Raw genomic sequence first — 14,880 nt, 5'->3', positions numbered from 1 at the left:
TGAATGGGCATGGAGATTATGCACCGCTAAAGGAAGCTAATATAGCTTTTGGTATTCTATATTTGAATATGTCCGTTGCCTCGTATGCTGCAGCTTGCTGAACCAAATCGTTGGGGTGTGTGGACGTCTTCAGAAAAAACTTGGATGCTAAGGATTGTAGAAAAGAGAAAATATAAGGAATATTTGTATCCCTATGAAGTTGATTGTTTCTAACATACCACGGGGCGTTCAGAATCATCCTCAAGCACTTGTTCTACACTCGCTGTATTTTGATAATGTTAGTATTAGAGGTGTGGCTTCAGGCCGGAGAGGCATAGGTGATTATAGGACGAATCGTCATCTGGTATAACTGCAATTTGATTCTGTTACTGAGCTTGCTATTTCTATTAATTAGCGGATAGATCTGAGCTATGGCTTTAGATGCCTTTGCGCACGTAGACTTGATGTGTTGGGTGAAAGATAGCTTTTTTGTCGAGAATTACACCCAGGTAATTTGTTTCTGTCTGCCAGGGAATTTTAGTATTGAATAGTAACACATCTCCTGCAGGAGACATTGGCCTTTTTGAGAAAAGAACGGCTGAGCTTTTCTGGGGGGTTGACTTCCAATCTCCACTTAGAGAACCAACCCTCCAGCTTTAGAATGTTTTCTTGAAGCTTTCTGGTAATGAAATGTGGTCGGAGAGATCTGGTTAGTATTGCTGAATCATCCGCATACAGGGCCACGATGGAAGACATCGGATTGTGCTGGATGTCCGACCTGTATATAGAAAACAACAATAGAGCCAGTAGGGATCCCTGCGGCACTCCAGCCAAGATATGGCGCTGGGATGAGGTAGAACCATCGATGTTAACTTGTATTGATCTATTCTGAAGATATGATCGGATTAGATGAACTATTTTTAGTGAAATACCGGCTGAGATAAGTTTGTGTAGCAGTCCGAAATGCCATATTTTCTCAAATGCTTTGGATAGGTCTAGAAAAACAGCTCCTGTGCACTGGTGCCAGTTAAAGCTGGTGGTGATATATTCCACAATTCTATATATTTGTAAGGTAGTACTATGGTGCTGCCGAAAGCCGAACTGCTCTTTAGGAATGATGTGTCTTACAGAGGCTTGAAGTCGAGAGAGGATGACCTTCTCCACAACCTTACCCAGATTGGAGATGAGACCGATTAAACGATAATTGTGGGAGAGGTGCGGGTCCTTACCTGGTTTATGAATTGGGATTACATCAACCTGTTTCCAGATGGAAAGAAAATAGTGAAACCTTAAGATGGCATTAATGATTATAGTCAAGTGCCCTACAGCTTTACGGGGCAGTAGTTTTATCACCCTATTTGAGATACCGTCTGGTCCAGGAGCTTTATTGTTCTTTAGTTTTTTAATAATATCATATATTTCAACAGGTGATGTGGGTGCAATATGGTTAGCACTGGTTTCTGGGAGTTTTAATACAATACATGTCTGACCTGTCTGTGGATTTTATATAAGTGATTGAAATCTAAGTTGTCATATGAAGGTTTGCACTGATCCTCTAGATTCTTTACTATGGCTTCTGCCTTGTTTGCATCTGTGTGAACTAGGCACTGGTTAGAGATTATGGGGAGAGGGATCTGTTTTTATTTCTGATGTTTCTCAGTAATCCCCAGATAGAGTGATCAATAGGTGAGATAGAGGCTAACTTTTCATCCCAAACTTCATTTCTATGACTCACTGCCTCGTTCAATCTATTAAGAACTGTTTTTCCTGAGAAGCACGAGTGTTACGAAATCTCTTCCTATCTCTGTTCTTCTCTCTGATCAGGTCCATAATATCCTCGGGCAAACGACCAGGCTTGGGGACAGACTTGTAGAAGGTGGCAACCATTATAGCGGACTTAATATGTTGGGTGAGGCTTATCACTGCAGATTCCACATCTTCTTCTTCTGTGCATATGTGAGGGACAGGTCCAATTTGATCCCTAAGTGCTTTAGACAATCTGTTCCACGATATGCATGAGTGAGAGGGAGGAGACAGGTATTCTTGTTCTCCCAGTTGTAGTACAATTGGGTTGTGATCCTATGACAGCTCGTTTAGTGATTTAAGGCTGTACTGAAATTTAATGTCATGCAAGATAGCTATATCCAGGATGTCAGCAGTGCCAAACGTACTGATATGAGTTGGTTCGGTAGGTCCAGCCACAACAGCATAGTTGTATTTTTATTAAATACATAATTGTATTATTATTAAATAGTGTACAGAAATGACAGATCCAACTTCCTCGCCTGTAATTTCAAGGTTAGTGGTTGGTGGATTGTTCACAGAATGGTGCTTAATATAATGTTTAATGAAGATGGCAGTGCCACCGCCGCTGTAGTTGGATCTGTCATTTCTGTACATGAGATAACCCCGTATTTTGGGGCTGTCTGAGGGTCTAAGATGAGTTTCACTGATTAGTATAATATCTGGTTGGTATCTGTAGGTGAAATCTTGTAGCTTTAGAATTTTGTTCCTTAAGCCGTTTGCATTCCATGCAATGATCTGAAGAGAGGCTGGAATGAGTTTGTTTTTATTCATTTATGATTGCTGTGAGGATGGCCTGTGTTTCCCGTAGGAATCTTTTAGTGGAGGTTGCTGAAAGGTTAGACTGGCTGAAATCTTGTAGTATGTTAGCTAGAGAGGACGTAATAACTGCTGTCAGATTAGTAGGTGCTGTTGGCTGATTTTGTCATGATGTTGGTTTGTTTGTGTGGGCCACATCAGCATAAATTCTCGTTTGCCTTTATGCTTCCACTGTCTTTGAAGGTCACCGACTGTTGCTGCCGAGTCTCAGGCTGTGGAGCGGGACTCAGGTGTTCTTTTACAAGAGGAAGAGGGCGGTTTAGCTGTCTCCTCCATCCGTCTATTCTTTGGATGCTGAGTACATCCCTTGTACTTCGCTGGATGAGGGCCACCACAGTTGGCACATTTAGCTGAGATAGTTTTTGGCTTTGTGTAGGTGTTCTTGGGGTGGTTCTTAGCACATTTCAGGCATTTGTACTCTGCCTTGCAGAGCCTTTGAGCATGGCCAAATTTTTGGCATCTATAGCATTGACCAGTAGATGCCCTTTTACGGAGTGGCTCTGGGGTGATCAGGAGTCCATAGACTGATGTTAAATCATAAATATTCTTATAGGCTTTGTGGATTTCAACTAAGACCAGAGGCATAGGGGTTCTGTCCGCTGTAGTCATTCTGCTGATCTTAACAGGTGGCAGGTCCTGGTGGTGGAGATCCGCCTCAATTTCATCTGTAGTTATATCCTCCGTGACACCCCGCAGTACCACCTTCAGATTTTTCTCCGAACCAAGAGAATAGGTGTGGTATTGAATATTGCTAGAGTCTAACACTGGTTGGTTTCCTGTAGTCTGTCACAGCAGCCGGCTGAATTTTTATACCATCATCCGTGTTCTTGGCCGAGAGATACTGTGAGTTTATCATGGTGGACCTTAAGTGTGTCCATCTTTTCTTTTCCCGGAGGACTATCGGTGGAACCCTCTCTTTCGTGGCGGTCGAGGGATTGGAACTGGGAGTATCCTCATCCATACCAGAATCTATGGGAGGTTCTGTGTCAGCGGTTTTGCGCTTCTTGCGCACACGTACGTCTTCAAAGTCTGGGGGAGACTGCAACTGAGTAATGAGCTCCTCACTTGTATCGTCCGAGTTATCTTCTGTGACTGCAGAGGGTGGGAATGAGTCAAAAAGCTTAACTCTTCCCGGCCAGCCATCACTCAACAGTTTTCCCAATCTGAGGAATTCATTATAAACCTCCTCTAAAATGGTCTCGTTTAGAGGGTTTGCCATGATAATGAAGCGTTCGAGCAAATTACAGTAATCCTGTGGATTGGATCCACTAGCAAATTCCGTAGACACAGTCAGGTGTCTACCAGCAATACGGTATATAATTTAGTATGCCCTGTGATTAGGCTTAGAAGATGGTTTCCGATGGAATTAAAGATTTGGAAATTAAAGTATTTACTCACCTGCAACTTACAAAAACTTTTCGTGATCAAAATGCTTGATCAACACATGTGAACATAATATAATACTCGTCACTAAAGCATAAATCTAAATCGCTAAAAACATTATCAATCAGATTCGCAATTCACCATCAATAATACATGAATCTAACACGCGAGCATCTTTTTTTTTTCTCCCAAAATTGACCAATTAAACAGCCAACAATTTTTAGATAAAACACATATGAAAATTATATTGGTGTATATCATTATTTTTTTAATTTACTTTCTTTTTTATTTCTTAAATTATTAAGATATAATTACTACTTGAAAAGAATGTTTTCACTTATAACCATATAAATAGAAAACAAAATAGTATTTTATGCAGTTATATATTACTATTATTATTATTATTACGTGACATCTTTTAATTTTCAAATCCTCAGTGAATAAACATTTTAAACGTTGATACTGGCGCACCCTATCATCCGACAGCACAAACAATGGAATGAATTAATTTCTTTGCAAATAGCAAATTACCGACAGCAAAGAAGTAAATAAAAGAAAAGAACATTATTTATTGATATTTTTCGCACAACAGCGGAGACATGGTCGGATTACTGTATCCAAGTAGCATCGAATGCATTTTTATATTTCATAAACGGAATTATTTTATTACGTAGAACGAAGGAGATAAAAGGAAAGTGGAATGCTGTAGAATGAAAAAAAGACGATCCCTCTGATACATACAACTTCGTAAGTAGCGGTATATTCCTGTATTAAATATACTAAATGAAAAGAATGTTCAAAGGTTCAAGATGACGAATGTTAACATTATTCGTATTTCAGGGAAGATTACAGAAAGAACCAAAATGACTTCCAAACAGTTCAATACAACTTATTTTTCCTTATTCTGTCACACGCAATCGAAGTCGACTATCTCAATGAACAATTTTTCCAAAGAAAAACAAACTGTAGTAAAAAATCAATTTCTCAGAAAGCCGGGGGGGGGAGAGCGGAAGTAGCAAGTGTCTGAATATTTGTGCGTGTAAATCGATTTAAAAATGGATGACTTCATATTTTAATCCAATACTGATCTTATCTAACAAAAGAGCTAAATCAGTTTTTTGTTGTATAAAAGTTATAACCACTCGTGTCTCCTATTCAAACAAGATGTCTATTCACCTGAAGTTATCCATCATGTTCCGAACTCGCTAGCTCATATATCGTCTTCGACAATATTACACAGAAATGGGGAATTTTTTTCAGAGACGAGCTCTTGTTAAACATTATGACACATTAAGGTATTAGTATAACATATACTACCCGAAAATACTGGAATAACTAAAAAAAAAAATGTAAACTTAATAATAGATTGTTATTTAGCGAATCCACTCATTCTACCACTGCTGCAAACAATGTCGGCTAGGCTTAGGAAGGAGAGACTCAGGAACCCTGATCCGGAGGATGTTGGTGAACAACTTTGTTGTTTTTAGCAAAAACTTGTAGAAGCAGCTGGTTGTTTTTAGGCAACGGCCCCGCTGTGTAGTTTCGAGAAGACCGCATGATTTGTCCTTCGGTTTTCGAAGCATTTGGGTTCAAATCCGGACTAGAATGCGAGGCATCTTTATAAGGACGTTTCAATTGAAGGCATCTTTATAAGGACGTTTCAATTGAAGGTGAGTTAGTCAGTCTCCTCCCAGAAAACGCAGATTCTTCCCAGGGAATGGAAATAAATATCTGGTTGTGAATTAGCAATGCGGCGAGCATAAAAGCGAATTATAATTATTATAGTTATTACAAACTATAATGACCACACATAAATAAATTAACTCGCAATATAGCATACCTAAAGATACGTAAGTTATAAACCTGTAAGCTTCTTTTCGACAAGGCTGGTCGCAACTCCTCCTATATAGGAGTTGCGACCATTGTTCAAACAGTTTCATTACATGTTCAAATGTAATGGACTATGCATTACATTTAAATTTGGTGTACTGCATAGTATATTACATCAAATGCACTATGCACGAGAAAAGTATAATCTATTCAGAGGTTGTTTCATAAATGAAACGCTTTATGGACACGTGGGTTTATTTTGCGAATGTAGGTCAGGAATCCATTGTATTATGTAAAGCACTTTATGACAAATTGAATGATACGGGAGGTGTCCAAAAATCCTAAAAAAAAAAAAAATAGCTTCAGGTAATTTACTATAGCATTCTATGGAATGCCATTTTGGAATAAAAACACATTAAATTAAATTTAAAAAAAAATTCTTTCAAAACTGGTCGCACCTCAGAAGGTTTGTTGGGAATTACAGCCGAAGAAACCAAGGCTATGATGCCAGGGTATTATGTCTGCTAATTACATGTTTTTCCAGCTGGGTTGCCTGCTGTACAGGAGAAACAATCTTACAATCGCATGTGCGTCGGCCTTCTAGGGCACTCCCCTGCAGTTTTCAATAGCACTCACTTTGAAACCTGCCTACAGAAATCTAAAGTTCTGAAGATATAACACCTGTTATTTCCTTTTGAGTCACTGAAGCAGCAGTATAGTTATTTATTTATTTATTTTTAATGAATATTTCTAATGTGAGTTTTTGTATTTATTACAACCCTAATAGTGGGCGTGAAGTTTAGCAAGAAATTAAATTGATAAGCTCGCGAGAAATCAGATTTTTTTGAGATAAACTAAAACCTAATGAGTATATTCTTTAACTCTTAAAACTATAAAAGGGAATTAATGCAAATGAAAGAACGCTAAATTATTTCTTAATTTTTTTTAGATTATTTAGCCCAGTGGTTCTTAAACTGTGGATTGTTGCGAAATAAGATTCTGAGAATTGCAGCAAACATTGATAAAAGTATATAAAAAATATTTATTATAGGACTGCTGAAATTATTATAAACCTTTCTTGAGTTTCTTATTTTTATTTGCAGATGTAAGGTTTGTAAACTATAAACATTTAATTATGTAATATTAAATATAACAGGCGTTAAAGTAAAAAATCGAACTAACCAGCACTAACGCGTTCTAATAATTTTATCTCATGAAAACGGGTGTCGAATTAAAAAAAAAAGTTTCAAGACATGTGATCTAATCCTTTGTCCATTCATAATATTAAGTACTAAGTTTACAGCCTTTCGGGAGGGGGGGGGGGAGAGATTCATATAAAGAATCTAAAACAGTGACCTATCATTAAGATTGTTCCAAAAATATGCTTCATATTTATTTAATTTTTATTGGTACCTGCGTCACCTAGTGGTAACTTCTATGACGCCATGCAAAACAAAAGAATTATAGGTTCGATTCCAGCCATTGAACTTTCCTGTGCATTTCCAAAGCTAGTCGATTTCTGACATAAGCACGTATCTTTATTTCTGATTTGAGATTTTAGCCCATAATACAGCACAACTTGATATAAATACCAGTTAGGATTAGGATTTTGGATTATACAAAATCCAAAAGAGAAAAATTAAAAATAAAAATGAGAAAGTGATAGTCAATCAACATCTTGTTATCTGATACTTCTAACACTGTACAAATCCCAAACTGAACTACTTTAAAATGCTGTTCGTACAATTGAAATGGTGCATCACAAATCGCCCTAAAACTGCCTGATGCTGTCCAGAAGACGAAAAAATGGTTAACAAACAACATGCACGCACGCACACATACAGGTTAACTCCATTCACTTTCTCATAGACGTTCTCTTTCTATTATATGATTCTTTCTATCGATATTTGCAATGGGTGTTCCGCTGATTCCTCTATTTTCCCTTAAGATTGTAAAGAAATAAGCAACTGTTGCTCAACATTCGTTCATTGTCCTGCTTCAAACCTACTGCCTGAACTTTTTGTTTCTCCCCATTCCATCTCGTTCTTTGGACGAAGGTTTCTACAAACACTTCGACCTTCTTACTTCTCGGCTACACAAGGCACTACACGTTTTGCAAGTCTTCTTGTATGGGATTGATACATAAAAATAAACCTTTATTATGGCTTGAGGTTATCTACAAGTAGTTAAAACAAATTTAAAGTATTAACCAACTCTCGAATCTTTTTTTTTTTTTTTGGTATATTTTGATGCCATTTACTGGAGAAGAATGAACTATTATGCAGTTCATTCTTATCCCAGTGCAATTCTATATCTTGTCTCATAATATAAAATCAATATTCAAATTTAAATATTTGCTGTCTGTGGAACTGCACTTCATTTATCTGGTAACACTCTCCGTCATTCATCTTCCGATATCGTCTGTTGTTTCCATAAGAGATTGTATCATCTTGTGTTCGATGGTTCGGCCTCCTTTTCCATTTTTCATATTTTCTGGCTGTCTATTTCCTCGATACTTATCTGCGTTGTATAGATTTATGTAAAATACATCTGACATTTTATGTAATATTCATTATTATTATCCCATCATGTTTCTGAAGAGCCAAGTTTTCTGATTCATTCATTCATCTGAAAGATTTTAAACAAGTTGAAATTCTAATTTTAATTATTTACTATAATTATAATCATCTTTATCATCGTATGCTCAACGTCGCATATATGTTCTGTTTATATTTTTTAGTTAAGATGTTGTCATTGTTTTTAAATCTTACATCTGAATTCATCCATGTCCATGGAAGGTTTTGACAAAAAAAATGCAAACATTCAAAATTAAAATTATCACCAAGAACTTTTCCTTCACTATACAAGCATGAAGCAGGTGAAGCATAAAGCACTTTACGTACTATGATGAGGCATCTCCTCATTAAATGGAGTCAAACACCGGGGAAAAAATTATTAAATTACGTTTTTTTTTATTATTATTTGAGTTGATTGCACTTTAAGTATATAGTTTTAATTCCAAATTTTTATTATATCAAATGGTATTATTATACACTGCTATTTATATATTAATAAAATGTGTGTTAAATATGTCAAAAGATTATTATAAGATTAAAGTATTGGATACATATGAAAAATTAACCTACAAAATAATTAAAACTAGTCGATAGGTGGAGCTGTTGACCGTCTCAATGTAAATTTAAACAGTAATGGCATAGTATGCTTATATGAACAGATCTGAGTCGAAACTATCAAAATCATTTGGCCTGTGTCGGATATTTTAAACTTATTTTTAATTGTAACTAGTGCAAAAAACTATGCTCCTAACAAATAATTTCAAAAGATTTGCACAAATTTTGGGAAGTAACACATCATATCCAACCATTGTGAACCGAAACAGCTGAGCTACGCCAACCAGTGGTGCATGACTTTTAGTTTAATTTTACGTTATTAGATATACGTGGAAGAGCAACATAATTATCTCGCCTTCTTAAATTGCCCCTGGCAATGCCCTGTGTTTAAAGTATAGTTTGGGGGTCTTGAAAAATTTACACTCAAACACTTATTCTTAGAGTTTATTACTGCATGTAAATCTTGGAGAATTTCCAAATATCATTAGGTTCAGAGAACACATAATTAAACATTATATAGTTCAAGTAAACGTTTGATTTGGTCGTTTCAATGGTGTACAAACTAAGATTGTATTTCCTCATCACGAGGATGAGCTCACCAACCTTTTAAGTATGTGCCTTCTGGTATTTATTTTGTCAGAGCTGTCAGATAGAAGGGCTGTATCCGAAATACAAATTATTTTATAATTTATATTTTGATGCGAACGAATACCAAGTCGTGTTAAATCTAGCAGATGACAAGGCAGAAAATTGCAGCATTCTTACACCATTGCTGTTTCTATGGTAACGATACTGTATAAGGAAACACACACACACACATGAAGAGAAATAAGAATGGATTATTTGAACGCAGATCTAGACCAAGGATAATAAAGGAATAGATAAAACATTACGAAATTATAATTAAATAAAAAAATAACATAAAATAAAAAAATAATAGTTTATTCTCATTTTGAAAGAATAATTTGTATGAGTCCAACGGCTACTGAGATAAATGAACAGTAGTCTGTAGTTAAGTTGACTCTTTTTTTTTTTTTTTTTGAGCATTACATAAAAAAAAACACAATTAATACTATTCAAAATTCAACAATGGCTTACATCTGATAAGAATGTTATAACAAGCCAGTTAAGTAATATTCTAGTTAAGTGTTTGACCTTTCCGTGTTGTATATAGAGCGAAAACGTGCATTATGAACTTGGCCTCGTTATAATATTGTCAAGGCCAAGTTGATCGCAAAGAGCCTTACATCAATTCAAAATACACATCTTATGTTGATTTTCAATTACGAGATAACAATCTCATAATTGAATTAATTATGAGATAACGATCATTGACAATATTTAGAATAACTTTCTGTTATATTTTTCTAAAAGCTTTATGTTTTAAACTTCAAATTTTTGAAATGAAATCCAGAATTACAAAAACGCTGATTTTGTAATTAATAACTGCGAGTATTTACATCATTATATTATATTCCTCCCGGAAACTCGGGATTTTACATCTTTTAAAACAGACAAGTAAACCAGAGAACACGCAATTTATAGACAAATCACATCACAACGAATTGCTGTATATTGGTTTAATAACACGGTGCCGAACCTGCCTGAATGATATTATAAATTATAAAAACCATTTCATGTTACATCACAAACGATTCTTAATTTTACACAATATTATTTCATATAATAAATTGTTATGAACCCCGACCATTTAAAACACCATACTTTATATTATATTATATTATAATTTAATTTTATTTAATTTTACATGATAATAGATTAGGACTTCCCACCGTATAGAGCATCATGACGAATTCCATACATCAAGCAATTCAATTTCGATAACATAATAGTCAATTATGACTTCCAAGAATTTAAGGCAAAAATTATATAATTATAAATATGGTGTATTAGAAGATAACTGGATATTCCTTTATATTTTTAGACATAAAGATAAATAAAATAATATTCTATGAATTTCCATAATATATATATATATATATATATATATATATATTCTATGAATACATTTTGATAATTTTTATATAGTGATATTTCAGATTTCAGTAATACTAGAACAATAACGAAATTACTCTTAGTTGTACCATTTCCCCCCCCCCTATTATTATTGCAAAATGATCACAAATTATTGATTATATTTCACTTCTGAAGTCATTATTATCACAGGCAGAAAAAAAAGAAAGATAACGTCGACTGATTTAAATCTATTAATGGCAAGTTATTTAATTTGCAAAAATTTTATGATTACTATTGTGATTATTATAGCAACGCCATTACCACCTAAATTCTACACCGGCGCCCACTAATAGTATTTGTCTCTAAACTACGTGTGTTCTCCGGCCGATTTGCTTGTATGAAGGATGAAAAATCCGACTTTCCGGGAGGGGAAAAAACCTTGCTTATGCAGTATGAGATTGGCTAACTCACCTCATAATATCTGATGATAATTACCATTTTAAGAAGCAGAGCTGTTGCGAATTTACTAAGTAGTACTATGATAGTTATTTGAATAAAGCTGCGAACTTAATAAGTGGATATGTAAATACGTCATTTTTTCCCTATATCTAACCTTTGATTAATTCATACCATTACTGTTGTACTATGGAATCTTTTGTGTGTAAGGGATATTTAAAAATAAGTTAACGATTTCTCTCTCTCTCTCTCTCTCTCATTCTATCTCTATTATTAAAATTTTATTATCATTATTATCTCATTCTATCTCTATTATTAAAACTGCACTATTTTTTTCCTTTGATAATTCTGTTTTTAAATATTTATTTATTTATATTTCAGACCAACTGTTCCCGAATTATGACCCGGATGCACGAACAAGAATGGATAATGAAGGCTGTCTTCAACCTTAACCCCTTGATATACATTACTTCGTTTCCCGAGTATTAATAGGCTGTCAGAAATTTCAACATTTTATTCTGGGATACCATAATATTGAAAGACTTTTTGGAAACAATTAAATGCTATAATTATGATAGTACATAAATATATGTAGTACGTTGGACTGATTAGCTTCAGCCATATTACGTTTTCTATACCGAGAAAATGTCTATTGAATATTCCATGGCTGAGGTACAATATGTACGCTATTTATGGCCTACGAGCTTTATGCTTTAGTATAGACCATCTGCCATCCTTGAATCAGTATCAATAAAGAGACCTCGTACTGTGATACAAGCGTAAATTATTTACACATATGCAGAATCAGATATCTCCTTCAATTCTTTCCTTTTTATTGTAAAAAAACGATCCAAAAGCACCTACCTTTACCTGTCATTTTTCCAGCATCGATGTGTTCTACACCTCTGTTCGGATAGAATGTGAGAAGTGGGTCGATGTTATTGTCGTCTCATAGCGAACGAATCGTTGGGATACTTTGCGCTGAAATGCTGCTTTTCCTCCGCAGAATGTACACACTTCAAAAGGTAGGCTCCGTCAGCCTGTTGCGTTTATCGTCTATTATCCACGCCTCCCGCTACTTGTATACTCTCGACCACAATCACAACTATTCTTAAGGAAACGTTACCAACAGCTGATGTAGACTGGAAAGCAAGAACGCGTGTGGGGGCGGGCTCGCGAGTGAAGCATTGAGGTGTGAGAAAAATGCAATAAGGATTTTATATCAATATTCATCATTATTCACTATGGAACGCTTTTAAATAATTATGAATTTCATATACATCACATAGATCTTTACAGGTGGCGCTCATTTCAGAATACAATACTTATAATGGAAATCGATTAAATAGCTTTTTGGACTACCTCCGCTTTTGAATGATGTATGAGGCGTGCAGAAGCTAATGTGAAGTAAAATGATACGGTGAAAGTTTTCCAGGAATTTTGTTCTTATTTACTCGTCAAAGCAAAGTTCGACGGAACAGGTGCAACAAAGGAAAAGAAATAATGAAAACTAGGCCGTTAAATTCCCATTCTACCAATTTTAAATGATTGTACTCTCTTAAATATTACAGAAGAATGATATCCAATAGTACACCAAAATAAATTCTCAATAGTAATTTCATTTAAGAAAAAGTTACAGGGCAATTGTTTTCACCTGGAGAATACAATCGTTCTTGCAACTTAGCTAGCGATTAAAACACTGGCGCTAGACATTACATTCGCAATCCCGATTTTTTATTAAAAAAAAACTATTTATATGCTTATATATTTTGTATTTCAATATATATTATTGTATTATTGTAAATACAAAAAGAAAAAAAAAGATCCGAAATGGAATAAATCTTTAGACGTTTTTAGTTCAATAATACATTTATTTATTGAATAATTTTATTTATCATTCAATACGTCCAGTATCGTTCAAGTGTAAAATGCAAATGCGCCATCTACAGTACTAAGAATTTGAAATGTAATATATATTTCTGGGAACATTTTTTAAGACAGTTATTAATATTTCACATAACAAATTCATATGCATCACTTAACAGTGTTATCAGAAACTTAAATAGTTAAATTTAATTTTCTGGTTCAATACTTATGACTGAGTTGCGCCACCTACAACACTAAGAATTTGAAGGTACTATATATTTCGATGAACATTTTACCGTAGTTAATATTTGACATTGCAAATTGTATGCGATATGTTCAGTATTGTTAGAAAATTAAATATTTAAATCAAATTTTAACTAACTGAGAAATCATGCAAAATTTATGCATGCATGGAATTTATGCATGTCGACCTTACATAGTTACTATGTTTACTAATGCAAAATTCCGACACATGATTTGTTCCAATTTTTTGTTCCAAGTGATGTATTAACATACCTGACGTAAGATGGCGCCCATAATTGATTTTAGAAATATTGTATAAAAAAAAAGGTAAAATAATATTAAATTAAATTATCCGAATTTAAATTAAGAAATTTATATAGAATAAGAAAGAAAATTATATATTTAATATTGTTTCAAAATATTTTATTAAAATAAAAAAAAAAATAATATAAGAAGTTTTGACATAGTCAACCAGAATACAGTGCACATAGTAGTCATATATCCATTGGCTTATAGTTTTTTCCACCCCTTTCTTTGGCGTGTTCCTAAATGAGAATAACATCAGCTACTAAGCAGTGACTTAAGTTACTATCAATACTATCAATTTACTCGCTGTCAACAGCATAATTTGCCTATTGAATGTTAGCTGGTCCGAAGGACACCTTCAATTACGGATCTTATATTTAAATTTCGCATTGAATGGTGTACAACCTTCGTTCGGTTTCATTGTTGTTACCCACTCGAACGTGATACAATGAATCATATTCCAATTACCACTCTCTGTTACTTTGAATTCTTCCTTGCACTATTGTAGCACGCATGACATCCGACAAGACCCTCAGTACAAAAGCAGGTTGCATTTTGAGGTCATGAATTCACAATTGTGGAAAATATACTGTTAGAAGTGCTCCATTAATGACCGCGACTTGTCCAAGTAGAAAATCTCCGGTTCTTTAAACGATTTTCGTGATTATTTGTGTGACGATGACCTTCATGCCTTACAAATACTTGTCTTCCCTTGTGAGAATCGTTCAATCGTTCTTTTCTGTAAACTGAAATTTATTATTATATTAATTAATTTCTTTTAAAATAATTATTAGATTTCTTTAAAATTGCTTTTATTTCTTTATTATAAATTTTAATAATAAAAAGTAATTTAAAATTTTGCTGTTTTTCTAAATTGAAAGTTAAGAATATTAATGCACCAATTCATTTTTAACAATTTCTTGATATATCTGTGTCTTTGCGACCGTGAGATGCGCCCTGGATTGGATAGGGGTGGAATCAATCGACCGTGAGATGCGGTGATTGATTCATTCAATCCAATACCCTTGGAGGGCAATGGTTGGCAATGCTGTAGCCAATGAAGTCCTGACTGAGGCTCGGCTATTGC

General features: G+C 34.5%; 1 protein-coding gene across 2 annotated transcripts in view; it reads right to left on the bottom strand.

Annotated features, from left to right (window-relative positions):
• The window catches only part of LOC150096705 (serine/threonine-protein kinase NIM1-like), a 93,017-nt gene extending 80,641 nt beyond the window's left edge, over positions 1-12,376 (bottom strand). The window contains exon 1 of one of the 2 annotated variants that reach the window (XM_090408451.1): positions 12,243-12,376. The gene's annotated coding sequence lies outside the window, so the exon portion shown is untranslated. The remainder of the gene's footprint in view (positions 1-12,242) is intronic. The other variant, XM_090408452.1, reaches the window with a different exon arrangement.
• Between the last annotated feature and the right edge of the window lie 2,504 nt (positions 12,377-14,880).

This window comes from Typopeltis vanoorti, chromosome 18 (assembly GCF_054136105.1).
Source record: "Typopeltis vanoorti isolate ZY-2024b chromosome 18, IOZ_Tvanoo_1.0, whole genome shotgun sequence".
NCBI classification, from domain to species: Eukaryota; Metazoa; Arthropoda; class Arachnida; order Uropygi; family Thelyphonidae; genus Typopeltis; species Typopeltis vanoorti.
The sequence above is the reverse complement of the archived record's forward strand: the minus strand, read 5'-3'. Positions and strand labels throughout refer to the sequence as shown.